Source organism: Canis lupus, chromosome 13 (genome assembly GCF_003254725.2).
Source record: "Canis lupus dingo isolate Sandy chromosome 13, ASM325472v2, whole genome shotgun sequence".
Classification (NCBI taxonomy): Eukaryota; Metazoa; Chordata; class Mammalia; order Carnivora; family Canidae; genus Canis; species Canis lupus.
Genome location: NC_064255.1, coordinates 2,455,622 through 2,483,485, shown reverse-complemented (window position 1 = coordinate 2,483,485; position 27,864 = coordinate 2,455,622). Strand labels below are relative to the sequence as shown.

Sequence of the window (27,864 nt, the reverse complement as noted above, 5' to 3'; positions counted from 1 at the left end):
CTCTGCTTGTGTCTCTACCTCTCTCTCTCTCTGTGTCTCATAAATAAATAAATTAAAAATCTAAAAAAAAAAATTGTATTTTTTCAGTTCCAGAATTTCAAGTTATTTTTTAATACTTTTTATTTATTTGCTAGAATTTCAAATATTTTCACTGATTGTGAACTTATTTTCTTTACATTCTTTTATTGTCATTGTTGTTTTAATAGGTTCCTAACTTGTTTGAACTCAAACTTCAAACTCTATCTCCCCTCCATTGGACAGCAGCTGCATTCTTTGTTTGGATCTTTTAGCCTTAGCTTAACTGCTTGGAGTTTGCCCTATATATGTGTGTAGTTAAGAGGTCAGCCAGATTTGAGCAGAGTTTATATACAGAATTTGGGGTTCCCTCTCTTTGGCTCTTTCCTTTCCAGGGTTTCCCCCTTACTTTATAGATGCTTTGGCAGCCCCAAATTCAGTTATCTGATTCTTCAAGCCAGTATGGTTTCCAGTTAATTTCCAAATTATAGTTACCTTGCACACCTGACTTATCAGGGTTACCGCTAGCTAAAAATCCATTTTAAAAAATGTTAAAAAGGAAGCTCACCTATACTCATTTTTTTCTTGCATGTGTCAACTCCCCTCTGGTTTCTGCTTAATTATGGTCATTCTCTAGTGGCTTCACACATGCTCTAGTGGCTCCTTGTTTTTTATGCTTTGTCCAGAGTTTGTCACTGTCATCAGAGAGACATCTGTTTAGGCTTGGTCTAATATAAACTGTTACACCTTTTTTGGAATACAGAACTCTATCTTGATTACTTTTACTACTTTTTGGAGGCAGTTACTGGGCAGTCATTTGGATTTTCTTTTCTAGCAAGGTTGTAAAACACAATAGTAGTTAAGATCCCGGACTATGTAGCTCAACTTCTTGGGTTTGAATCCCTGCTCTGGCTACTGTGACTTTGTGCAAAGTACTTGTCTTCGCTATCCCTCAGCTTACTCACCTTTAAAATTGGTATCATCCCAAAGTATCTCCTAGATTTGGTGTGAGTTTTAAATAAATTCATATGTGAAGATCTTGGAGGAATGCCTCTTTCATGGCAAATAATAAATAAGCCAACCCTGCCAGGTTTTACTGATATTATTTCACTTCTCATTTCAGTAAACTTTTTGGTGCACCGAGTTTGGGGCAAAGTTAATGAGTACCATTTTATAGTTATGCAGACTGAAGATCTCAAAACTATAAACAAAGTCAGAAAATTACAGCTCTAGGCCTCTTGTTCTTTGCTAATTTACTCAGTTGTCCATTTCCCTCATTCACTACCCTGAATCCTTCAATGAAATGAGAGCTTGCCTTGCCCGTTACCCAGGAAGAAGAGCCGGTTCTCTCAAATGCTCTTCTCCTTGGTCATACACCCCAGTCTTGAGTTCATATTCTGAACTAATGACTTCTCCTAAGTGATTGGATTTATTATTAACAATGTCCTTTAAACTTTATCTTAACCTTGGCTGCTGCAGCTGGGGTGGCCAGGAGGAGGTGGGCTGGTATTCTCAATTGCTCAAGCCTATACATCAAGAAGATTCTGGCACCTGCTTCACTCAGATTGTCTCTCTCTAGCTCCTCCCATACTAAAAATCAAATTTTTGAAAAGCCACAGCAGTGGGTTTCCCTTTATTAAAGGGACCCTGAGGGCAGCCCAGGTGGCTCAGCGGTTTAGTGCCGTCTTGGGCCCAGGGCGTGATCCTGGGGTCCCGAGATCGAGTCCCACATCGGGCTCCCTGCATGGAACCTGCTTCTCCCTCTGCCTGTGTCTCTGCCTCTCTGTGTGTGTGTCTCTCATGAATAAATAAATAAAATCTTTAAAAAAAAATAAAAATTAATTAATTAATTAATTAATTAAAAGGGGCCTTGATAAAGCTGTGAGAGAAGGCTGATTTTGAAAGGGGCTTAGTTTCATTAAGGTTGCAAAGTTGGCCTTGGGCTGCATGGGATGTATTTTTTTAATCATCTGAATTCAAATGCTTTTAGGCAGAACAGGGTTCACCATTCTCTGTTTATCTTTTGACTGGCTCCTGCAGGGATTTAGGTTTGTATCAAGTTCTGTCTAGAGGCATCTAGGAGAGTGTAAGAAAATCTGGATTTTGGTGCAGACACCAAAATGGCACCTTAGGAGGGTCCAGAGACCAGACAGCATCAATCAACAGTAGCCGATATAATCTGCTAAAGACATAGAAACACGGGCCTCAAATCTTAGCCCACCAGTTCCAGGCCCAGCTGCTATCACAAGTTATGTAGGTTCCTCATTATAGTTACATAAGATCTATTTGGAACAATCCACCTGCATAGCCTAATTTTATATCTCAAAAACCCAAGCCTAACACAGTGTTATTTGTAGGCAATTACTATAAAGGACAAACCTGGACACTTCTGTACAAGACAGGAATGATTCAGTATTTAATTGAATGAAATTAAGTTGATCTGGTCCCTTGGAACTTTGGAGGAGAGCTTGGAAATCCAATGGGAGCTACTAGAGCCACAGACCCAGGACTGAATGTAGCCTGCAGCCTCCCTTCTGGTCTTAGGCCACACCACCCTCCTCAATTGGGACTCTACCTTGCTACCCAGAGTTATCTTCCTTTGTCACCATTTGATCTCATTCCTGTTCAAAATGCTCTTAATGACTCCCAGCACCCTCAGAAGAAACCCTAGTTCAGTGATGTGACTTATAGGGTCAGAGTCTTGACCTTAAGCACCTCTGCAATCTGAACTCTCACCACACCATTCTCTCCACTCCCTGACACCAACACAGTCCTCCAGCTACAGTCCTAAGATTTGTCATACCCATCCTTTGCCATACTGTGTCCTCTGCTTGGGCCATTTGCTTCTCTAAACCCCACCCCTGCTGTATTAGTTTCCCATCGCAGCTGTAACAAATTTCCACAAACATAGTGGCTCAAAACAAGTTTATTCTCTTAATCTTTAGTAGGCCAGACGTCTAAAATCTGTGTCACTGGGCTAAAGTCAAGGTATTGGTTGGGCTGGTTCCTTCTGGAGGCTCTGAAGAGAGAATCCATTTCATTGTTTGTTTTGTTTTGTTTTGTTTTTTCAGCTCCTATCATCTTCAAAGCACATCACTCCAGTCTGCTCTGTGGTCAGCTTGCTTTCTCCTTGGCTAAGGTCAGATCTCCTTTTGTCTCCCTCTTATAAAGACACTTGTGATTACACTTGGGACCACTGGAACGCCTGGGTGGCTCAGAGGTTTGGTGCCTGCCTTCAACTCAGGGCGTGATCCTGGAATCCCGTGATCAGGTCCCACATCGGGCTCCCTGCATGGAGCCTGCTTCTCCCTCTGCCTGTGTCTCTGCCTCTCTCTCTCTCTCTCTCTCTGTGTGTCTCTCATGAATAAATAAATAAAATCTTAAAAAAAAAATCATTTGGGGCCACCTAGATAACCCAGGATAATCTCTCATCTCAAGATACCTAACTTAATCACATCTGCAAAGTGCCCTTTGCCAGATGAGGTAATATTCACAGGTTTTAGTGATTAGGATGTGGATGTGTTTGAGGACCCACCAACCTGGCAAACCCTCATCTGCCGTCTGGGTTCTGCTATTTTATTCTTCTCCTTGAGGAAGCATCCCTGATCCCCCAGGCTGTGTTCAGGGAGGCAGACTCCCTCATGAAGCGTGTCATATACCAAATTGTAATTGCCTTTTTTGTTTCCTTTCTCTCAACTGTCAGCTGCTCTAGGGCTGGGATTTCAGTCACTTTTTTCCTTTCAGTATCATCCAAATGTGGCACATGATGTATGCTCAGTACATGTTTGCATGGATGCAAGTGCCCCTCTGGCTGACAACTCTGAGATGAACGGCCCTGATGAAGCTGGCAAAAAGGTCCCCTGGTCACGGTGATGAAGAGGCCTAAAGAAAGCTACAGCCAGGCACCTTGGTCAGACCGGTCACGTGATGCCCAGGAGGTGCATCTCTTGTGTTGAGATTCTAGAGCTTTGCATAATGCGTACAAGAGCCCAGCAGCAATGGAGGCCCAGGGCCTTGTCAGGTCACATGCATGGCTCACTGCAGCTTTCCTGTTGCTCTGACCCCAGGGACATGGTCCCTTGGGAACAAGTGCTCAGAGTCCAATCTCACCACACCTCTGTGATGGTCTGTGACTGGCTTGTTTAGACATTGATTAACTTTTCAGGGAAACACAATCATTAGGCAAATTCCATCCACCTATCAGGGAAGATATAAACATAAGCCAATATTAACCTAGACACACAGTTTACTGCCCACAGCTGCACGTTGGCGGTGCCAGCTTGCCCCAAGGTCCAGGTAGCTGTTTGGTCGAAGGGGGTGAAGCTGATAGTTATGTGCTTTTAATTTCTGCCAACAGATACGGGAACATGACCCCTGGAATGTGGACTTATACACTGGGCAAGGGTTATGTATCAGCAAGAAACAAACACACAGCCCCTCCCTACCCCCGCCCTCGAAAAGCTGTATCATATTGCAGCTGCATGTGTTTAGTTCTGACAAGGCTAACCTAGTTTTAATTATTTATACCAAAACTTGTAAGGCATGAAAAATGTCCCGCTGAATGGGGGTGCAGAGGGAAAGTCTTGGTAACCTGAGACCTTGCTGGGGCAGGCACCCTGCCCTTACCACCTATGGGCAGCAAGCTGAGGATATTTACTGGTGCACTCTTTTGACATGTGATTGAGGTAGTGTGGGTGGGAGAGGCTTCTGTGAGTTTCTTTTGGATGGTTAAGGTTGGACACAGGGCTGGGGAGTCTGGTCGACTTTCAAAAAGCACACCTCTTTAAGACTGCAAAGGCTGAGATACATTAGGAGGACTGGCTACCCCCTCCGTGGAGGCCACCAGGCCATTTCTGCTCCTCCCATCGCCTTAGGTGTCTGGGGCTGGTGGCTGGACTTCCTTGAACCCACAGTCAAAACACTGATCCTATTGGAAACACTAAAATCTTCATTCCCTCAGTGGGTAGGCCCTGTCTGACTCCTTCTAGAGAGTTCAGAGGACTTTCTCTCTCTTTATGCCCACAGGAGGATCCTTCCCACCCTTGCCTGTCCTCTCTCCCTGCCTCCTGCTCTGCATCTTTAAACTACTCCTTTACTCTTTCACCTTGTCCATCTGGAGTCCTGTGCTTATCAACATCCTGCCTGGGAGATGATGAGCATAAGAAAGGGGCGTAAGAATGGAGTAAGAACTGTGCATTTGATTCTGACCTAGCACCATGCCTAGTGCCAATTATAAAACTGGGACTCCTTTTCCTTAGCATCAACTCTGACTTGACAGATAGTTTAGGGTCATGACTAAAAGCATGGATTTTGAAGCCAGACAGACCAGGATTAGTGGTGGTGCTGCCCATTATAAGCTGAATGGCCTTGAGCAAGTTTTTTTTGCCCAAATGCTCCTTTGTTTCCCTGTCTGCAAAACAGAGTAACAGTGATACACACCAGTCACCTCACTGGGTTACGGGAACTAAATGAGACTATGCATGGAAAAGGCTTAAAATTCCTTGTATATGTAGCGAGTGATTGGTAAACATTAGCTATTGCTACTATTGGCAATGATAGGATTGTGGGTAACATAAGAACAATGTATAGAACCTTTGGTGAGAGAATGCTAGAGAATCAACCACTGCATCCTCTCTGTCTTATGTTCAGGGTAGCTGGAAGTATTATGGAGGGTGGAAAACTTTTCCAAGAGGTCATGGGCAGTAAGGTCCTGTAGGATGGCATTCAGAAAGCCCACTCCCAAATATATCCAGGACCTCTAAGCGAATGAGGAAAATCAACATCCTGATCCTGCATTGTTTTGTGGAGAATCTGCTTCCTCCCCACGCCAACCAAAAGAATTTCAACAGAAACTGTCATAAAGTAAGTTTAGTGCCAGAGGAAGAATGTTGAACTACCCACTAGGGAGGGGCTGGGCCTTCCAGCGTCATATTACAGGTCTGAGAAAAACAGAAAATGATTCAGGGATGCTTTAACTCACCGTGCCAGCAGCCTATTGAGGTCAAAAGCTACTTCCCGCAGGTATCAGGCCAGAACCTTTAAAGAAGGAACTACCCAGGGCCAAGGGAACCACAAATGGATCCAACTAGTTTTTGTGGTGGGTAATGTTTGTTTAATATCATGTCCAGATATCTTGATTGCAAGACACATATGTTAGCATGAGAAAGTGTTTATAAAATTCTTATTTGAACTCCATCCTGGGTTAGGTACTGGGATAAATCAAACTGAAACTAAATTGCTGGTCTCACCCTTATAAATAAGGACTGGAACTGGTCCCAGGTTTCAAAAAGAGTGGACAAGAAACCAAAAGAGGGGAATCATATGAGCAAGGAGGACTTGCCCGACATTCTCAGCTGTTCTCCCATTCCAGGAAAAAGGCTAAATTGTGGACATGGCAAAGTAATCAGGAACTTTATTAAGATCTGGTTTCCTAGGTGAGCCCAAGATAGTGAGAAAGCCCCCTCCCTGGGAACATTTGGCTCCGTTCCATTGCTGGGCATTGAATGATAGATTCCACTTAGCAACCTCCCTGTGCGGGTGGGAAGTGAATGGTTCACCCCTCTACAAATGGCTCAGCTGGGCTTGGTTTCTTCTTCTTGGTTACTTTGCTTGTCTACCAAACTTAAGCATTAATATCCTTTATTTGACAATGACTTTCTGTTCTGGCAAAGAAGTGTAAATTGTTGTGTGTGTGTTTTTTAAGATTTATTTATTTTTTTAGAGGGAGGGAAAGAGAGAGAGAGAACAGAGGAAAGGGCAGACAGAGAGGGATAGAAGGTCGCAAGCAAACTCTGAGCTAAGCACAGAGCCAGATTTCACGACCCTGAAATCATGTTCTGAGCTGAAACCAAGAGTAGGTTGCTTAACTGACTGAGCCACCAAGCACCCCAGAAATGGAAATTGTGTTAATGGGCTTTTTGTTTGTTTTCTGGGTTGAAAATTTTTTGGTTTCATTTTATTTACACCAGTGTTGGCTATAAACTCAGGTTTGGATTTTCAGGTTTGACTTTAGGTAGCAGGATAGAACACAATTAGATCTCTCCACAAGTTCTAGTTACAGAAATAGCTTAGGCCAACATTCACTTCATCTCTGGATTCTCAGTGCACTGTCCAAAGAAGGGAAATGTCCATAAATATCATACTTGTAAAAAAAAAAAAAAAAGGAGGTGTAGGTAAGAGACTTTTAGATAGGGACTTCTATCAGCTAACTTAATCTAAAAAAATTCTATCTTACATTTGGGCCTTAGAACAATGACATAAAGCTTGTCATATATACAAATACTATAAAATATATGTATCTGTGCTTATATGTTAGTAGAAAATTAAATAGAACATTTTTAATACTGTTATTTCTAGAGAATGGATTCATGAAATGGAGAGGGTAATTTAGATTTTACTAGATGTCTTTTTTCTTTTTCTTTTTCCTGATGACTTTCTTTAACTGCCTTTTCACACAAGCATTACTATCATGATAAAAACAAATTTTAAGGAAGAAAATCTTTCTCCACAAACAGTAGTATGTTTGAAGCATCTGAAAAATCATTTATTCACAGCTCACTATAACAGAGCTCTATGACTGAGAGTCTGTTATCTTTAAAATAGTCTCTGAATTTCTTTCTTCCTTTGATGGATAAGAGGTGAAGGATTGGAAACTAGGCGGTGTTCCATCTCACTGCTCACCCCCCTCCACTTTTCACCAGTGTTTAAACTATTCAAGCAAACTTTCTGCAGCAAACAGAAGATAAGTCTGAAACAGCTGATGTAATGTGACCAAGTTTTTCCTTATGGCAAATTGAAACAAAAGGTTTTGCTGTCAAGACTTTACCACTGAAGTCACTTGGCAATCCAGAACTTTTCCGTCAGAGAAATTGCAAAATTGGATCCACTTGGAGTGACACAAGAGAACAGAATATTTGACCAAAAAGATAAGATAGAAGGGTGAGTCTTTGCATTCTGCTGAATGAGTGCACAGAACATTTTCTAGAGATACTTGGTTTTAAAAATTGCATTTGTGCAGATGGGGCATATCAGAGTGTAAGACTAGAGAATAATATCCTAGAAACAGTGACTCTCGCTGGGTTGTCTAAGTTCTCATAATGCCTCCCATTGAGCCTTAAGTAGGTGCTGTGACTTAGAGGGGGAACTGGATATTTATGGGTGAAAATCATCTTTGACTATTTGTTTCCAAATACAGACATTGAGGAGCCCCAGAAACCCTCTAGGGGATCAGATACAGAATACTCAATGATTAGGGCTATAGGCTCTAGTGTCAGCTGGACTAGATTGGAATCTTGGTACCACCATCCACTAGCAAATAATTTAATGTATCACTTTCTTCTTTTGTCAACTGAAGATTATTATGTGACTTACATCTTTCAAAGACCTTGAAAGAGAAATGTGGTGTTGCATGCAAATAGTTTAGCATGATGTCAGCCACAGCTAAAAATGTCTCTAATGTGAGACTCTATACAATCTCCTAGAGACCACGTACAGGATGGTGGCATCACTGGGAGGCTTATGTTTAGTTTATTTAGGCATTAAAGATGAGGCTGAAAACCAAAGTTGTCAATATGCACAGTTGCCCCTTCATTGTCTTTAAAGATGAGATGCTTTTCAGATAGTAGAGATTTAGGGGGTTAGCAGGCTGCCTCAAATAAAAATATTTCAAGTGCCAAAAAATTTTAATTAGTGGGTGGTATCAAAAATATCATGGCGGTAAACCAGTCTTCTCCACTATGGTTTCACACTGGGTATCCCCTATCATAGCTATAGGTTTCTAGAATAGGCAGATATAAATATTTTGTGTGTGTGAAACTCTGAAGACATACCAAATTTCCAAAGTTGTATTGTTAATCCTACCAGAGTATATTTTAGGCCATTATCTGGTAGAAAGTTTGCAGAATAAACAAATGTAACCACTTATTCACAATTTGTTCAACGGTGATTTATAGAGAACCCCACTATGTGCCAAGAATGGTTTTAGCCACTAGGATTATTCTGTCACTGAACATATTCCTATCCTTGTGGAGTTTACATTCTATAAATACTTCAGGTTGGAAACAAGCAGAAATTAGCTAACTGGGCGTTTCTTTGGATTCTATCATGGACTAGTGGTGAATAATCTAAGCAAGAAGATGTCAAAGGCTCTGTGAATGGAATGATGGCCAGGCATTTGGAACCTAAATGGAAACCCCCAAGGTGGCTTCCTTGTGGGGAGCCATCCTAGAGGAGCACTTGGCCTCTCTCTCCAGGAGCAAGGACTTGTCTTCTCTCATGATGGACTGACTCTTTGAAACCAGGCTGAGGGTGACTCATGTGGTCACATGGGGTTTACAAACCACCTCTTCACCAATCCATTTGCTGCAAAGTGGCTGTTGGCTTGGCAATGTGAGGGGATAGGTCCAAGAGGAAGGTGTGGGAAGCCTGGATCTTACAGGCAGAAATAACATGTGTGGAGGGTGGAGGTTTGAGACAAGAGACTCTTGCTGCTGCTATGGCTAGCAATGTCGGGGCTCAGAGTGTCCATAAGAAGGGATGGTGGAGTTAGCAATTGGTTGCTGAATCCTTCAGGACCCTCCACTGCAAACCACAGAGGCTGATCTGATAAGCAGAAAGGAATTTATGAAAATGAAATTGGCTAGCTCACAGAATTAGCCTGAAGAACCAATCTCATAGAACAACATTTGAATCCACACTACAGAACTGCCCTGGTTAAGACGTTGCTGCTTGGTGGCTGCCCCACCAAGGAAAAAGGCTACCAGCACGCCACTGCACTGATGTAATTTCTGTCCCACTTCTTCTGAAAGAAACCTCTGCTGGCCTCCTTGACAGCAAGATGGGTTTCACCCAGAGCCTTTTCCTTTAAAGTTCTCACTTGTAAGTCCAATGTAATTCTGATTCCGATGCCTGTGCTCTAATTGCAAAGGAGTTTGGGAACTGATTTTCTGCATTCTTCCTGATGAAAGGAGGACTCATAAAGCTGGAATTTCCAAAATAAAGCAAAGATGGGTTTAAAAGTTGGCAGATAGCCAGGAAACATTGCAATTGTCTATTTCCTTCAACCCCTTAGCTAACCCAAAGCCAACATACACCAGTCACTGTATTAGCTACAACACAATTCTCTGGCTAACACAATTCAGCTCTCCCTCAAGCAAGCTAAAATGACTCCTCTGCCTGAAATGGCTAAAACTCAAACTCAAAACTCCAAAACGAGTGGGCCCTCAGAAGTAAAAAAACATTAACAGCAACAAAAAACCCACAAAAATAACTGTAGCCATCTCCTCTTCCACTGGAGAAAACTGGCAAGCAGTGTTTAAGGTATAAAATCTTCAGGGGGCATTAGTTTGGTAATCAAGGGATTTCCATGGACGCAATGGGTACCTCTACCTTCTGGCTAGCTTATCCCGTAGTCTCATGCAGGCCAGAGGAGCAATCCCAGAATCCTCTCTCCAGCTTCCTCTCAAAAGATAGAGGCTTTGGATCCATGGTTTATGTCTCTGGGAGCAGGGCTGCCTCCTAACAAGGGCTCGGGATGCAGTTGTCCAGGGTGTCGCATGTGGGCTCTAAGTATAAGCGCGGACCTCTCTGTGTTGGGCAGCCCAAGCTAGCCGGATAGCAGAGCTCCCCATCAGGGCACACAATCTCCCAGCTTCTCTCCACACCCATTTCCCCCTAAGCTGCCCTCTGGAAAAGCTGCTGCCCACAGTCTCTCAGGACTGGCAGGGGAATAGGTCCTAGAACTCAGGTCTCTATTCTCCCAGGACGGCACCTCTTGCTCAAGGCTATTTGCGTTTAATAGAGGACAGGGACTTAAGCCAAAGGGTTGAGGTTGCTCTTGTGCCATGCCGCTCACCTTTGAGCCCTCGTGCTAAGGACTGCTGAGTAAGGGTCCGCGCCCCCAGGAAGCCACCTGGACCGGACGCCAAGCCGCAGTGAGCAGGGCAGGCAGCCCGTGGCGTCTCTACCTGCCTGAGTGCCTGCTGCCCTCCGCTCCCAGGGCTGCAGGAGGAAGGGGGCCCTGTGCACATTCTTTAGGAACTTCACGTTCCAGGTCTTCCCACCCTGTGGCTGTGAAGGATGCTTCTCTTTCGCCTCCAGGGAAATGCTGACCCTCTGACCCACCAGCCAAGTTCAGATTCTGTGACCATCTGAGCTTAGCAAAGCAGGCGCTAGAGGAGGAAATCTATGGGATTTCAAGTTTCATACTGTCCGAAACGAGGGAGTTGTACTACATGATCTTTAAAGCTCTTCTAGGCCAGGTTCTGCAACCTGGGAGAATGCCGACAGAGGCCATGAGGAAAGGTTCAGTCAGAGCTCAGAGGCGTGGAGGCTGTGAATGAGTCTGAATTCCAACCAGAACCTAAAATGAGACCAACAGTCAAGGCTCTGACGTGTTCAGATGACCCCCTGCTTGATGCATCGTAATAGGAGGAGAGCGCCCTGAGAGTCTGGGCTTGGGGAAGTCTGCCTTCATGCAGTCTGCCCTCCTTTTGGTCTGTTCAGCATTTACAGAGCTAAGGACAAAGCACAGGTGCCGCCTCACCTCAAGAACCTGCCAGCTTCTCTCATGGCTTTTCTATACCTGTTGCCCCAGATATACCCCCTTGATCCTGTTACTCAGCTGAACGAATGCTGCAAGTGTTGACTTAAATTTTCAAATAAGCTCCTTGATCTGATTGAAAGACCAATGTCAAGCTATGCAAAAGTGTGTCATTATTCTAATGACCCTGAGGCCCCTACGGTCCAGTCACAGAGTAAGACCATGACACACAAGAGACAGTCCAGCCCCCGAAGAGCAACTCTATTTAATTTCAGGGCTTTATTTGTGTTTCTTGACCATCGTGAAAGAGAGAGATGTCTGGGCAGCACTGCTCACAGTCCTCTTCTCTTCCATTTCCTTCTTACCCCAGACATGCTCTAGCTTCTCTTTCCTCTGAAATGTTGGAGGAAACTCTTTCCAGTACTAGTCTGGGTACTTCTGATCCATCTCCCCTTTTCACTTTCTGCATTACAAAAGCCCTAAAAGCTTCTGGCAACATTGAACCATGGGGAAAGGGCAGGGAGGGCAGTGCTTATGCATGAGGACCATAGTTCTTGGGACCCACCGTCTATGGAAGCAGGTAAATGTTCATTCAACACACACATGGGGACACTTCCTTTGGATCCACCTACTTATTTTGCAAAATGCTTATAAGTTTGTAAATTTATTATAGCATCTCAGGTAGACTAGAAGGAGGGGTGACATCTGGGGGACAGAGGTAGAAAAAATACAAATACCCATGAAGGAAAAGTATGAGTCCTTAGTGTGAATTATCCGTGTGAAGAGAAAGCAGGAGAGGCCAGAGTAGCAATGGGATTGCTCAGTTTGCACAGTCTGTGATGCTGAGGCAGGCTCAGTAAGTAGTACCAGTAGGGGTAATATTTGCTGTGTTGATTGTGTGCCAGGTACTTTACCCAAAATGTTCCATTTGTTCTTCATGATGACTCTGCAAAGTTGTAGAGAGAGGATTTGAAGCCAGAGACGTTAAACTATTTGCTCAAGGTCTCACCTGTTAGTGAGTGGTGGAGTTTGGAGTTAAACCTGAGCAGTCTGACTCATAGACCATGCTTTTAACTTCTACATGCGCTTTACTGTTTCCTCACAGAGAGGCTCCATTTGGGAGCATAGAGAGAGAGAGAGAGACAGAGAGAGAGACTCACAGAGACTCCAACAAGGCCACAGGGACATAGGAAGGACTGGACTGGACTCTTCTGCACAGAGAAAGTTAGGAGTTGGGGAAATCCCACTTATCCTAAGGCATATTTGGGCAATGCTGCACGGGCATGATCTTGGTCAGTATAGGCTAGTGGGGGAATAAACATCTCAATATACTAACAGCCAAACACAAAAGTTTGTTTCCTGCTCATAAAAACTCTAATCAGATGGTCCTGGCCAGGCAGCTCTCCTGGGCTTCTCATCCATACAGTGACTCAGGGATGCGGGCTGCTACCTTAGTGCTACAAGGAGGGAAGAAAGTGAGGGGAAACACTGGCTACCTAACCACCTCAGCTGGAAAATGTCACATCACTCAGGCTCGTATTTCACTGGCTAGAATGAATCACCCAGGGAGGACTGTGGGTAGTGGGAAGGTGGGGGTAGTCTCAGAAATGCAGTGCTTTATGGTCAGCTGCTTTTCAACAGCAACTGTTCACTTGCAAGGAGACCATGACTCTTCAGGGGTCACTAGCCATTTCTGTCCCAAACACACTTGAGAGAAAGACTGGAGAGTGATATGATAGCCTGGCGCATGCGGGTGAATGGCTCCTGAATTTTGGCATTGTAGGGGCTGGTGCGGGGGACTTAGATGGAGTGCTTCTCTCAAGGAGCAGATCCAGGAGGTCAAACCCATTCTCGAGGCACCCGAGGCCTGCTGAATCTTGGCCTAGGCTCTTAGACTGGAGTCTGCCCTAGTATGTGGTCCATTGTCACTGAATCCGACCCCAAAGGCAGCCTTGCCAGAAGACCAACCCTCCTGTGAGTTTAGCTAGAATCAGTTACATTGGGTCACATGACATACTGAGATTTTTTTTAATAAGCTCCTATCAACAGGTCACTCTGGGAGTCCAGGCAAGAAATATTGAACCCCAAGATCTAAATCCTCAGACTAAAGACATTTACAGAAAGAATTTGAATAAATGTGGCTGTCAGAAGGGAAAGGGGCCAGAAAAAAGGGTGGACAGATACTGAGAGAAAAAAAAACTCTCACCAACCTGTTCTCAGAGTCATATTTCAATTCCAAGTTTTTATGTCTTTTTTCCTCCAAATTGTCATTAATTATGGATTGTATATCCCTTGGAAGTTTGTTAATATTACTCGTTTTGGAAACGTGTTTCCTGCTTCTTTTTCCATAGGCAAGTGTTTATTTAGTCAGCTGGTTCCCATTTCTGAGTGCAGGTCCAGTGGTCCAGCCAGAGGATAATAGGGTGAAATGTCTCAAACAAAACTTGAATAAATAAATAACTCTGATATTTGTTTTTCAGGAGCAGATGAATACAGTATTGGATCCACTGGGATGAACCTGGCCTCTCTTTAGGAAAATGCTCCTGGATGGAAATAATAGTGAAAATATAGTTGAAAATAGTTGAAAACTTGAGTTGCAGATTTGCCAAAACGCCAGCACTCTTGCTGTACATCTGACACTTTGTATTTGGAAAATGGTCTGTAACTATGCTTCAAAATATCTCTCAGAGGGACACTGCAAAATTTCCCTTAGTTTCCAATGAGGAAACAGGCTCCGGAAAGATAAGTCATCTCCCCCAAGGTCACAGAAAGGGCACGAACTCGGAGATCACGGACCCCGCCTTCTCACCCAATCTCCCAGTCGGGTCAATCTCACCATCTTGAGACCACTCTTCCTACCAGATGGCCCACAGGAGTGAAGAGTGGGCTCACATAGACCAAGAGAGTGGCTCTGAGACCTACCTATTAGAACAACTGTAGAAATTTCCACTTAAACTTAGCATCTTCATCCGTGTTTATCATCAGTGTCTACGAGCTATTGCATAAAGCCTCCACGAGGCTACATTTTTCCTTCACTTGCAACCCTTCTTTACCCACCAGCCTCGCTCCACCTGCCTCCCTGTCCTCTGGCCCCACTGTCCCTCCACGATGGCCCTCCCTCCACCTTCCTCTGTTCTGGCCCTCCAGCATCCTTGGCTGTCCTCCTGCTGCCTCTTTCCCTCTGCACAAACACAGCCAGTCCGAGTGGATGGGCTCAGGCAAAGAGTGGCCTTGGGGCTCCAACTCTTGTGTGGGCCAGTGTCTGGGTATAGGCTGTGCTGGGCCAGAAGGAGCCCAGCTGCTCCAGCAGGGCAGGAGGTCATGGCCTCGGACCCGGGAGCAGATAGGACTCTGAACCACAGTTGGTGTCAGTCAGCCGTAGAGCAGATGTGGCTATGTGTCATGGAAAAGGGCACTCTGGACATACAGTCAGGAAGCCTGCCTCCAAATCCTGCCCCCTGACAATTTTCGTCTGTGTAACTCTGGGACAAAAGTCTCTGAACCTTGACTTCCTCAACTGTAAAATGGAAGCTACCACCACATTAGCAAATACTTATGGAGCTCCTCAGGTGCCCCTGATGTCACCCTGAGCACTTTACACATATGAATATACTTATTCCTGACACTGACACTCTGGGGTGTGTACTGTCATGAGGCTTACTGTGTAGTCATGGCAATGGAGCCACACGGAGGCTGAGCTGGGATTTGAACCCTTGCAGATGCCACTATCTCATAGAGTGACTATGAGGCAACCTTCATAAGGTTCCTAGCCCAGTGCCTGGCACAGAGAGTAAACACCAACAAAGATTTAGAGAGAAAAGAGGCTTGATGTGGGGGGGGGGGAGGCAGGAATCTGAGGTTCAGGATAAGACCAGCAAAGGGAGGAAGCTGAGTGGTATATGTGGAAAGACAAGCTGGACTGAAAAACTAGAGATAAGCATCCCAGACAGACCAAGGGGAGGGGGCGTGGGGGCTGGGTTTGAACTAGGCCTAAGGTCTCAGCTTAGCTGCCACCTCTTCGGGGAGGTCTTCCCTGATCTCACATGATTGAGTCGAGTGTCCTTCCTCTCCGGCATATCCTTCAGCACGGCGACCAGGCTCCAGGGGTGCTGCACTGTACTGCACTGTAATCGCTCAAGCCTGCTTCTTCTCCACACTGGGGGCTCAGCAGCGACTTTGGCCTGCTCAGCTCTGCACCCCAAGGGCCTGGTATCTAGCCTGACACAGAGCCAGTCTTGAGAGCTCTACTTAGATAAATGAAGGAAGGGACAGGTAGGCACAAAGGGTATCTGGGCAAGCAGACCGACAATATTCTGGTCTCTTGTCCAAGCATTCCGATTCGCACAACAGTGAGTCTCACTGAGGACCCCCTCAGCCTTCGTTCCCACTCCAGGCCTGGAGAGGGCAGGGGACACGTCTGTGGGGTCTGTGGGATCTGTGAGTCTGTGGCTGGACCTTGCTGGGAGGCAGCAGGGAGCTGTTAACAGCTAGGCTGCCTCGGGGCCTGAGGGAGGACCTATGAGCAGACCTACCGTCGTCTTCTCCGCCACCTCTGGCTCAGACAACGGTGTCTTGGGAGAGTGACCAGAGCACCTGGGATGGTACTGGGAAGTCACCCTTCTGAGTCCTTTACCCTCTTAGGATCCCCAATCTGAAATGTTCATCTCAGCAGACTTTTTAAGGAGCTGCTTTTCTTACCAAAACCCATCCTCAACCAGGCACCCACCCACTTCCAACCCAGACACTCTGGACCCTCCTTCCTCACTAACACAGGCGCCTCCTGCCCCTTTCAAGCCCAGGGCTTGTGGGAGCAGCTCTCGCAGGGGAGTCTCCATGGGAACCTCTAGGGGAATTCCAGGCCCACGGATCGCCTGTCATCTGAACTTGGCCTCTCTCACAGTTGCTCAAGCACGCTGGCACACTGATTGGGAGGCAGCACGAAACCCTTGGTTTTCTTTCCTGGCAGTGTTGCCTGGGCCAAACCCCCGTACTCAGAACGCCTTTTTGTATAAGCAGCAGGCAGGCAGGCCAAGATGTAGCAGGTTTGGGTGCAGAGTGTAAACTCAGTGTATAATCACCTAACAGGCCCGAGTTCAATTTGTGCAGTTTGACTTTGCAGCTTCCACCAAGACATGCTATTTCTACAGAGCAAGGCAGGCAAAACTGGAGTTGCTAGAGCACAGAGTTGCTAGGGCACAGCTTCTGGACTTTGACCTTTCCCAGCTGGGAAAAATCTGGACTTGGGACTTCTATCTCCAACTTATACTCTTGTACCTCATTCTCTGGATGCACCATGTAACAGGAAACACAGGTCAAAAAGTCATTGTGATCCATTGGGCTCCATCTCTGGATCTCTCTTGTTGACAGAGATAAAGGGCTTCCTGATCATGTATTCTCTGGAAAACACAGTGCAGGGAACATTCCAGGCAGCCCTCCCGATAGCCCACAACAATGAAAGTTCTCAGTAAATGAAATTGTTGTGAGATACAAGAAACAATGTGGTCAGGGACTGACTGAAGCTGACGCTGCAGGCCTGGTGGGTGAAAGTGTGACACGTCTCCAGAGCGCCCTTGACCAAGCGGGGATCAGGCCAGGCTTGGATCCAGCCAGGCAGGGCTGCCGGGCTCCCAGGCAAGACCCAAGGGCAGATAGAGCATCACCACACCACTCAGACTCAGAGCCCCAGCCCGGTTCTACTCCCAACACCTCAACAGGTCACTGACCTGAGGAAGCAGAGATGACCGTACCTGCTCTGCCTCTCAGGGTGGTCACAAGGTTTAAGCCGAGTGACTGTGATGTCTCCTCAGCTGTTGTCTCTTCGCTCCAAATGCCCATCTGCTTTGTGATGCTGGGGACTCTGTAAACCACGACTCTCCTTTGCCAGCTGCTCCTGGCTAGATGCTCCCAGGAGTAGCAGCAACAGGCCCAGGGGGGAAAAGTCAGGCCCCGAGTGTAAGCAGGAGTGTAAGCAGGCACTTACTCTGCTGTGGACTCCGCACTTGCCCTACCCTCCGCAAAGGCCTGCCGAGACCCAGACCAGAGGCTCTCCCCACCACCTGCAATTTACAAACACACACTCGGTCTCACTTACGGAGAGCCAACCTCCTGGACTCCCCTAGCATTCGTGTTAATGACTTAGGTTTTATTCCCCATCTCCGACGGCAAAACACAAGTTGCTTTCAGTCACCGAGGGAGCATTCAGGGGTACGGTGTGGCCACAGAAATTCCTGAGGGTAGTGGCGAGGGGCAAGTCGTTGCTTCCTGTCCCCAGAAGAGTTGAGCCTTGGCTTCATCAAAAGAGGGCAAGACAATTCAAGTAACCTGGATTCTCTTGCTGTCAGTTCCACCCAGTTGCCCGCATCTGGCCTACACTGGTATGCCAGAGGGAAAAAGTAGAGTGACAAGCCGTCAGCAAGGATGGGCTTGGAAGAAGGAATGGAAAGGAAGTCCAAATTGCTATAAACAAAAAAAGAGTCACCTGGAGTTCAGAGGAGTCGTCTGCCAAGAGCAATCAGCCGTCCATGTGGGCATTATTATTCCCGGTTCCAATGAAACCATGGTTCCATCTGGTTTAAGGAAAACAAAATCTATAATGTTTCATGATTTTGCTCCCATAATAACACTAAATGAGCAAACATCTTTAGCTCTGCCTGTAGAAAAATACAAGCCATTCTCATGGAGTGATGTTTAACTATGAAACTCACTCTGATTCACCTCTGCCTCCCTTACCCCAGACCTATTGCTCTAACCAGTATTGACTTAGCAAATGCCAAATCATTAAGCTGTTGATATTATGCCCTGGGGCATCTGGGTTACAACAGCCACATGATCTTCATGTTTGTCTTCATCAGAGGCCTAAGCACACCGGCTAGCCAAACCCCACAGCCAGCAACATAGGGGGCCAGAGAGTAGAACACGCAGTGGATGATTTTCCATGCAAGAAAATGATAGAAACAGACCGAACATAGTAGCTTTCAGAAAGTTTCCTTGCCTTACACTTGTTATTGAGGAATGTGCTCTTTTTGGCAGTATTAGTTCACTAGGGCAGCTGTAGCAGGTACCACAGGTGAGGTGATTTAAACAACAGAAGTTAAATGTTCACAGTCCTGGAGGCTAATAGTCCAAGATCAAGGTGTTAGCGGGGTTGATTTCTACTGCGGTTTCTCTGTCTCGCAAACGGCCACCTCCTCCCTATGTCTTCATGTGACGTTTCCTCTGTGTGTTTAGAAGCTAATCAGTCTCCTCTTCTTGTAAAGATTCCAGTCATGTTGGACTAGGGCCCACCCACATGGCCTCCTTTTATTTTCGTTACCTCTTTGAAGACCCTATCTAAAAGTATGCTCACATTCTAAGATGCGGGGGGCTAGGATGTCAACCTATGAATCCGGTGGTGGGCAGACACAATTCAGCCCATGACAAATACTTGAAACGATAATTGCGGTTATAGCTAACATTTTCTGTAGTGTTTGGAACTATACTAACCACTCAACTTGAATCTAATCCTTAAAAAAACAGTTTTATGTAGTAGGTGTCATCACTGTTCTCATTTTACAGATTAGTGACAAAGGCTTTAAGAGATTGAGTAACTTCCCCAATGTTACATTACTAAGAAGTATAGAATCAGAAGTATGAAGTAAAACATAATGTGAACTCAAGCCTGCCAACTCCAAAGAAATCCAAGTCTTAGAGGATCCTGCAACTATTTCCCTTTCCGGAAAATTAATGGGAATAATTTAGTAACCCTTCGCACGTATATATATTGAAGAGAATAAGGTGAAATATCTGTAGAAGAAAAATAATGTATTGAGTATTTCAAATTGTGAAGGAAGCATATAATATATGCCATTTCTGGATGATAACTGGTTTCACAATTGAGAAATATTTTAAAGACTAAGCTAAAGGGTGAGGCGGGGGGGGGGGGCAGGGGGACGGGAGCAATGAATAATTAAACTTTATTTGTTGATGTTCTTGGCATTCAAAAACAAATCCATTTTGGAGAAAAACCCAGATCTCAAAAACACATTTTGTACTATGAAATTTGAACCTTATACAAAGACAAGAACAAGAGCTAGATCAAATAGGTAAGAAACATCTATGCTTACTTTTCTCTACTTGAAATATTAAATCACATCTATCTCTATACCTATCTCACTATTATCTGGTCTAACTCCTTCATTATTCTTATCAATCTCAAGATTCCTATTCATCATTATTTATTTTAAAGTGCTTATCAATGATCCAACTATGTCATTTTTAACATCATATCTATTTTAACTATTTTTTTCCTTTCTGCCCTGCTATGTAATCCATTCTAGTTTGATATTAGCTACTTAATCTTAACAAGAAATGAGTACCTATGATCTGAAATGATTCTTGAACTAAATACTTCAAACATTCCAGATAAACCTAAATTAGCCTCCTCCAAAATGTTAGCACTAGTTAGCAAATGTGGCTGGTATTTGACTTAACCAGTTAATATTTACCATAGTTCTGTAATTAGTAGCAATGAATGAATATGCCATTATCATTGTCAAAAAAAAAGGTATATATCCAACATCTCTCATACATTATTTTGCCAAAGTTACTATAAAAAGATGGAAAGATTTAGTTTTATGCTTTTAAAGAGTCAAGAGAGGCAATAGTTTAAGATCAATAGTCTACTTTGTATACATTCTGGTGAAAGATTCAAACTGGCATAAATTGATATTAACCTGCTCACCTTGAATTCATCCACAAAGAGTATCCAAAAACTGAAATAGAGAAAAAAACACTAATTCCTAACTCAAGCCTTCAACCTGATCCAAGCATAAATCCACTTAATGTTGAGTTTCTGAATACATAATGCACAGTAGCTAATAAAAACATTTGATAGAGGGATTAAGTGACCAACGTCCATAGTGGCTATATTGAGACTTTAACTGCAACAGACATTAATCAACAAACTCTCTGAGGAAAAATAGTTCTTTTGTAATAAAATCAATTTGCTTTTTAAAATCATAAATAATGCAAAGCAGGGCCAATGTCAACAGTAATTTACCCGAAGATACACAGGTTCACAATTTTACACAGCAAAAACACCATCGTATGTCCAGTTTCTATTGGTGGGGCAAGAGGTACGTTGTTGTTGGCTCTATTGTCAGGAGTACCTGGGAGGCGTCGTGCATAGATCTCATTTACTCTCCAGCATGGAGGACCCCCCTCCTCAAGCACATCCTAATCTCCAGATCTTTCACCCTTACTTGAACTTCTCCTGCTACACATTATAATTCTCAAACACTCATTAAATTCCCCTCTACTATTTCCCTCTTACCATAATTGTGAGCTCTAGACAGGCAGGTGGCAAATGTTTTAACTTTCCTAGTTAAAAGTCTAGTAGAGTAGTCATTCCAGAAATTCTTGTTTAATAAATGAATGAGTTATAAATTAGTCTCGTTCTAAACCATGCACAATCCCTGTAATCTGATGTGGGATGTATATGCCCACATATTATTTATTTCCATGGTAATAACATTTCTAATGACAAAATATGTCTTTAAAACGCATTATTTTTGTTCATAGTATGATCACAGTACACAGTCAGCTACTCTGCTAAATATTAAACTGACTTGTCAGAATAAGATTCAAACTGAAGTTAAGTATTTTCAGTAAACTACAGTGACCAACTCTCTGTAGTATCTAAAGAAATGTACTCAAAGAACAAATATTCTTTTTAACTTTCCCAAGAAGAGAATTTGGGGGAACGTTGAATAATTACTCTTGCATCTTACAATGTGACTCAGATTTTAGGAGCACTATGACAAAGTGAAGGCGAGACTGTCATGCGGAAATCCCCCAAAATGGGTACTTGTGACCCAGCCCAGTTTGAAATTTTGTGGTATGGCAGAGACCTGTTGCTAGGCAGCCCTGATGATAGGACCACAACTCTGCCTCAACAAAGCTGTGCTCCAGCCCAAGTAAACAACTCTGCTGCCTAAAGCAGGCAAAGGGCTGTCAACACAATATTTTCACTCTGCTCCAAAAACCTACCATTTCCAATCTTAGTACACAGTGCTCTCTTGCTAAGAGGAATCTGCTGCTTAAAGTCAGAGGAAACATGCTTAAAAACCAAGAAGTCAGGGCAGCCCTGGTGGCTCAGAGGTTTAGCGCCACCCTTGGCCCAGGGTGTGATCCTGGAGTCCCAGGATCAAGTCCCACATCGGGCTCCCTGCACGGGGCCTGCTTCTCCCTCTGCCTGTGTCTCTGCCTCTCTGTGTGTGTGTCTCTCATGAGTAAATAAATTAATTAATTAAAAAAAAAAACAAGAAGTCACAGACCATATAACACTTAGTAGGGCCAAATGTTCAGAAAACAAGATCACCTTTTTTTCTGCTGAGCCCAAGTGAGGAGTACTGAATGCAGGTGTCCATATTTGTATATGTTCCTCTCACATTATAATTCTGTTTGTCGGTTGCCTTGTTCTGTTGGGCAATTTCTGCTAAGCAAGAACTGTTTGCACTGACTGGACCTAACTGGGATGCTCTGCTCAAATGGCCTGCTTTTAACTTAGAGTCTGCCCTAGGGCTTGAAATCCTAATCTTGGGGCAAAACCTTCTGAAGAGAAGACAGTAAGGGGGGCAAAATCAGACCACGTTCATGCCTGCTCTTTCTGCCAGGATCCTAAGAGATAGTTTCTAGATGAAGCACATCTTAAGATAATAGTTTGTTATAGTGTTGATGTGAGTAACCCAGAAAGCTCTCAGTTTTTCTTTTTCTAACACACACACACAGGCACACACACCCAATATGTATGTACTCTCTACTTCTGACTCTGCATTTTTTAATCAATATTTTTTCATAAAATAAGTTAGTATTTTATGTTGCTCAGATTGTGTGACAGTTTAGTGGGTATTTGGGTGGGTCAGTAAAACCTGGCATAGTGTTGTGTGGTGGTGTTAAAATATGTTCACAAATTCTTTGACATATCCTGCTTCAAAAGATAAATCCTAATTCCTCTTGAGTATGGGCCAGATTTAGTGACTTGCTTCAAAGGATTATGACATGGTAGAAATGATGCTATGTGGGACTCTGACTTTAGGTTATAAAAGCAATAGCTTCTGCCCTGCTCTCTCTTGGATTGCTTTCTTTGCTGAAAATCAACCACAGTGTTTTTTGGGGGTTTTTATTCATTTATTCATGAGAGACACAGAGAGAGAGACAGAGACACAGGCAGAGGGAGAAGCAGGCTCCAGGCAAGGAGCCTGACGTGGGACTTGATCTGGGTACTCCAGGATCATGCCCTGGGCCAAAGGCAGGCACCAAACTACCGAGCCACCCAAGGATCCCCTCAACCACCATGTTTTAAGGACACTTAAGTGGCCCTTTTGAGAGATCCAGGAAGAAAGGAGCTGAACCTGGTGCCAATAGTTGGTATCAATTTGTCAGCTCTGTGAGTGAGCTTTCCTGAAAGTGGATCCTTCAGCCTGGCGAGCCTTCAGATGATTTCCATCCTGGCTGACAATCTTGACTGTAACCTCATAAGAGATCTTGAACCAACACCACCCAAGCAAACTACTCCCAAATTTCTGACCTATAGTAATTCTGAGAGATAGCAAATGCTCATTGTTGTTTGATTTTTAAATTTTAATTCCAGTAGAGTTAACACACAGTGTTATATTAGATTCAGGTGTACAATATAGTGATTCAACAATTCTATACATTATTCAGTGCTCATCATAAGTGTCCTCTTTAATCCCCATCACCTATTTCACTAACCCCCCACCCACCTACCCTCTGGTAACCATCAGTTTACCAAGTTAAGAGTTAAGAGTCTGTTTTTTTATTTGTCTCTTTTTTTCTTTGTTCATTTGTTTTGTTATTTGGATTCCTTTCTTTTTCTTTTTTGCATATCTATCACTGGTTTTTGATTTAGGGTTACCATTAGATCTGTATATAATATTTTAGGCATATAGCAGTGTATATTAAGTTAATGGCCACTTAAGTTTGAGCCCATTCTTACTCTTTTCCCCCTCAGGTTTTAGGTAAATGGTGTCATACTTTACATCCTTTTATTTTGTGAATCCCTTGACTGATTGTTGTAGATATACTTATTTTTATTGCTTTTGTGTTTCCTATTTTTCTTACTCCTACTTGTGGACTTTCCTTTCCACTCAGAGTCCCCTTTAACTTTTCTTTTAGGGATAGTTTAGTGGTCATGAATTCCTTTAACTTTTGTTTGTGTGGCAAACTCTTGATCTCTCCTTCTATTCTGAATGATAGTCTTGCTGCATAGAGTATTCTTGGGTATATATATATGTTTTCCCTTTCAGCAATTCCCTTCTAGCCAGTAAAGTTTCTGCTGAAAAATTAGCAAATATCTCTGTGGGTGGTTCCCTTGTACGTGACTCTTTTTCTTTTTGCTTGCTGCTTTCTTTATGCCCCGCTCTCTCTTGGATTGCTCTTTCTTTATCCATAGTTTTTGCCATTTTAATCACCATGTGTCTTGGTTGTAGACCTACTTGGAGGACTCTCTGTGCCTCCTGGATCTAGATTTCTGATTTCCTTCTCAGATTCAGAAATTTTTCAGCTATTATTTCTTCAAATACATTTTCTGCACTACCACCCCCCCTTCTCTCCTCTTTCTGGACCCCTTTAATGTGACTATTATACTCAATGGTGTCACTTAATCTAGCCTCATTTTTTATTATTCTTTTTTCCTCTCTTGTTCAGCTTGATTGCTTTTTGTCACCCTATCCTCCAGATCACTGATCCATTCTGACTCCTCTAGTCTACTATTTATTCCCTCTAGTGTATTTTTAATTTCAGTTATTGAGTTATTCATCTCTGATTTGTTCTTTTTTTGTTTTCTATCTCTTTGTTAAGGGTCTCACTCACTGAAGTCCTCCACTCTTTTCTCAAACCCATTGAGTATCTTTATGATCATTTCTTTAAATTCCTTATCAGAATTTTGTTTATCTCTCTTTAATACCTTATCGGGTATTTTGTTTATCTCTCTTTTGTTTAAATCTCTTGCTGTGACTTTGCCCTGGTCTTTCACTTGGGACATACTCCCCTGTCTCCTCATTTTGTCTAACTCTCTGTGTCTGTTTCTATTTTTTAGGGAGGTCAGCTATCTCTCCTCTCTTGAAAGTAGTGGCTTTATGAAGAAGAGGTCCCTGGAGTGCCCTGCAGTTCTCTGCAGTGCAATGTCTCCTGTTCACCAGAACTGGGCACTTCAGGGTTTCTCCTATGCATGTTGTGTGAGCCCTGTGTTTTTGTTTTTCTTTCTTTCTTTTCTTTCTTTCTTTTTGGCAGTTTTGTTTTGTTTATTTTTATGGTAGCTTCTGGCATTCAACAAAATCTCTATCAAACATTAGCTAAACATAAGCAAATGGAACAGAGACTTCAGTGACCACACATACAACCAGGAATAAGCTCTCCAAAAATAATTTGAAAAGTCATTAAACAAGTAGGCAATTATAGATTTCCACAATCAGTTAAAAAATAACAGAAAATCTTGGGGAGGGGGAAATGCTAATTTTTAGTGTCATGATATACTGTTCAAACATCCAGTTTTCAATAACAACAAAAAATCACAAGGCATATTAAAAAATAGGAAAGTTTGGCAAATTCAAAGGATCCAAACAAATGGATAGAAACCATCCCTGAAGAAGCCCAGGTGTCAGACTTACTAGACAAAGACTTTAAAACAACTCTCTTAATATGCAGAAAGAACTAAAAGAAAAAATGGACACAGAAATAAAAAGAACCAGGAAAACAATGCATGAAAAAAACAATACTACTGTAAAATGGAACCAGATATCCTGGGCCTAAAAAATTCACTAAAGAATTTCAAAAGATTTGAGGATGCAGAAAAAAGAATAAGCAAACTTGAAGATAGGACAATTGAAAGTATCCAGTTGAGAAGCAGAAAGAAAAAAGAAAAAGTGAATAGAACCTAAGGGATGTGTGGGACACCATTAAGTGGACCAACATATGCTTTATGGGAGTCCCATAAAGAGAAGAGAGAGAGAAAGGAGTAAAAAGAATATTTATAGATTCTCAAATTTGATTAAAGACATGAATCTACTATACCTAAGAGAAAAAGAGAATCCCAAGAGCAGCAGAAGTGACCTATCATACACAAGGGACCCTTAATAAGATAAATAGTTGGTTTCTCATCAGAAATCATGGAGATATATTTAAAGCACTGAAGGGAAAAAAAACCTGTCAACTGAGAATTCTATATCCCGCAAAACTGTTTTCAAAAACTGAAATAGAATATATTTTGTAAAAGGTTTCATTTATTTACTCATGAGAGACAGAGGCAGAGACACAAACAGAGGGAGAAGTAGGCTCCATGCAAGGAGCCTGATATGGGACTTGATGCCAGGTCTCCAGGATCACACCCTGGACTGAAGGCAGTGCTAAACTGCTGAACCACCCGGGCTTCCCAGAGTTTTGTTTTTTTTTTTTTTTTTTTTTAAGATTTATTTATCCATGAGAGACACACAGAGAGAGGCAGAGACACAGGCAGAGTGAGAAGAAGGCTCCCTGTGGGGAACCTGATACAGGACTCGACCCCAGGACCCCAGGATCATGACCTGAGCCAAAGGCAGACACTCAACCACTGAGCCACCCAAGCATCCCTAAAATGAAGTAGAAGTTAAGACAATCTCAGATAAAAAGTAGAGTTATCAATATAATAAAGGGCATTTATTAAGACCCCACAGCAAACAATATAGTCACTAATGAGAACTGAAAGCTTTCTCCCTAAGATCAGGAACAAGACCAGGAGGCCTGTTTTCACTACTGTTATTCAACATTGTATTGGAAGTTCTACCTAGAGAAACTAGGCAAACAAAGAAATAAAAGTCATCCAAATTGGAAAGGAGGAGGTACAAACTACCTCTATTTTTAAATGACATGATCCTATATATAGAAAATTCCAAGGAATCTGCAAAGAAGAAAGCTACTAGAACTAATCTAATAGACAAATTGGGCAAAGTTGTAGCAGACAAAATCAACACACAAAAAAGTTGGACCCTTGCCTTACACCATATACAAAAATTAAAATTAACTCAAAATGGATTGAAGACCTATGCTTAGGAGCTAAAACTATAGCACTCTTGGGAGAAAACAGGGAAAATCATTATGATTTAATGTCACTGAAGTGAACACTAAAAAGTGGTTGAAATGGCAAATTGTATTTTATATATATATCTACAAGATTTTTTTTTAAATTTTTATTTATTTATGATAGTCACAGAGAGAGAGAGAGAGAGAGAGAGAGAGAGAGGCAGAGACACAGGCAGAGGGAGAAGCAGGCTCCATGCACCGGGAGCCCGACGTGGGATCCGATCCCGGGTCTCCAGGATCGCGCCCTGGGCCAAAGGCAGGCGCCAAACCGCTGCGCCACCCAGGGATCCCTCTACAAGATTTTTTAAAAATAAAATTTTAAAACTGTAGCTGAGTTAGAGGAAGTGGCTCTTTTCCTCTCCCTGAGCATAGTCTCCTAAAGCATTGCCTTGTCAGCATTTTATTAAAGGTAATGTTGATATAGTGATTATTAGGCCACAAGGAAAACCCAATAGAAGAAAACAAAACAGATCTGCTTGCTTATCCCCCAACCAAGAGGACAGGTCTCACTTCCTCAGGAGACCGCACCCTTACATGGCTCACCCAAGGCCATGGATCAGGTGACCATTCGATAACACTGTGAGGTCTTCAAATTTTTCCTAAATCTAACATCTCTAGAAAAATGTCTCAAGTGTGCCTAGGTGATCACCTCAGATACCATATGGCTGCTGTCTTCCAGTTCTCTCCCTACAGTAAAGTCTGCCTTGTAGGCTACTGCACCAAGACATTGGCTCAGTTCCTGGTTCCCAATTCCCCAGACTCCAGTAGGCACCCAAGGGTGGGTGGGGGTTGGTGGGGGAGAAGAAGTCCCCTATGTTCCCCTATGTATGGTAGGTTAAAAAGTTACAAATCTGACCACCTAATAAGCTCTCAAAGACTAGCAGAGATTTTAGGAAGTTTCTTTGTTTCTGTTTTGTCATTCCATCCCCTGCAGCTCAGGCAAGAGTCCATGGGGAGTAGGATAGAGGGCCCTGGTGCAAGGGAGGGAGTCAGTCTATATGACAGATGCAGGGCTGTGCTTGAAGATACTTGTCTCCTCCAGTTTTGACCTACTCCCCTTGATCTAACTTGGGAACTTCATTTCTCTAACTTTCACACAAATTCTCTCCCACGAGAAGCTTCAGATACTTGTGCATACATAGCCATAGTGGATTCCCTCTCCCCACCCCCCCCACCGGCCCCAGTCTCCCTGACTT

The 27,864-nt window shown here is 43.4% G+C and overlaps 2 long non-coding RNA genes across 2 annotated transcripts; one reads left to right on the top strand and one right to left on the bottom strand.

The window, feature by feature from the left end:
- Positions 1-4,529: 4,529 nt before the first annotated feature.
- LOC112662546 (uncharacterized) lies at positions 4,530-14,142 on the top strand. The gene is made up of 2 exons (XR_003138647.3): positions 4,530-7,953; positions 14,035-14,142. It is a non-coding gene; the product is annotated as an uncharacterized LOC112662546 (long non-coding RNA).
- LOC112662544 (uncharacterized) lies at positions 12,203-18,173 on the bottom strand. Its single transcript, XR_003138641.3, has 5 exons — positions 18,033-18,173; positions 17,302-17,925; positions 16,829-16,950; positions 13,765-14,097; positions 12,203-12,500 (listed from the first exon to the last, which is right to left on the bottom strand). It is a non-coding gene; the product is annotated as an uncharacterized LOC112662544 (long non-coding RNA).
- Positions 18,174-27,864: the final 9,691 nt, after the last annotated feature.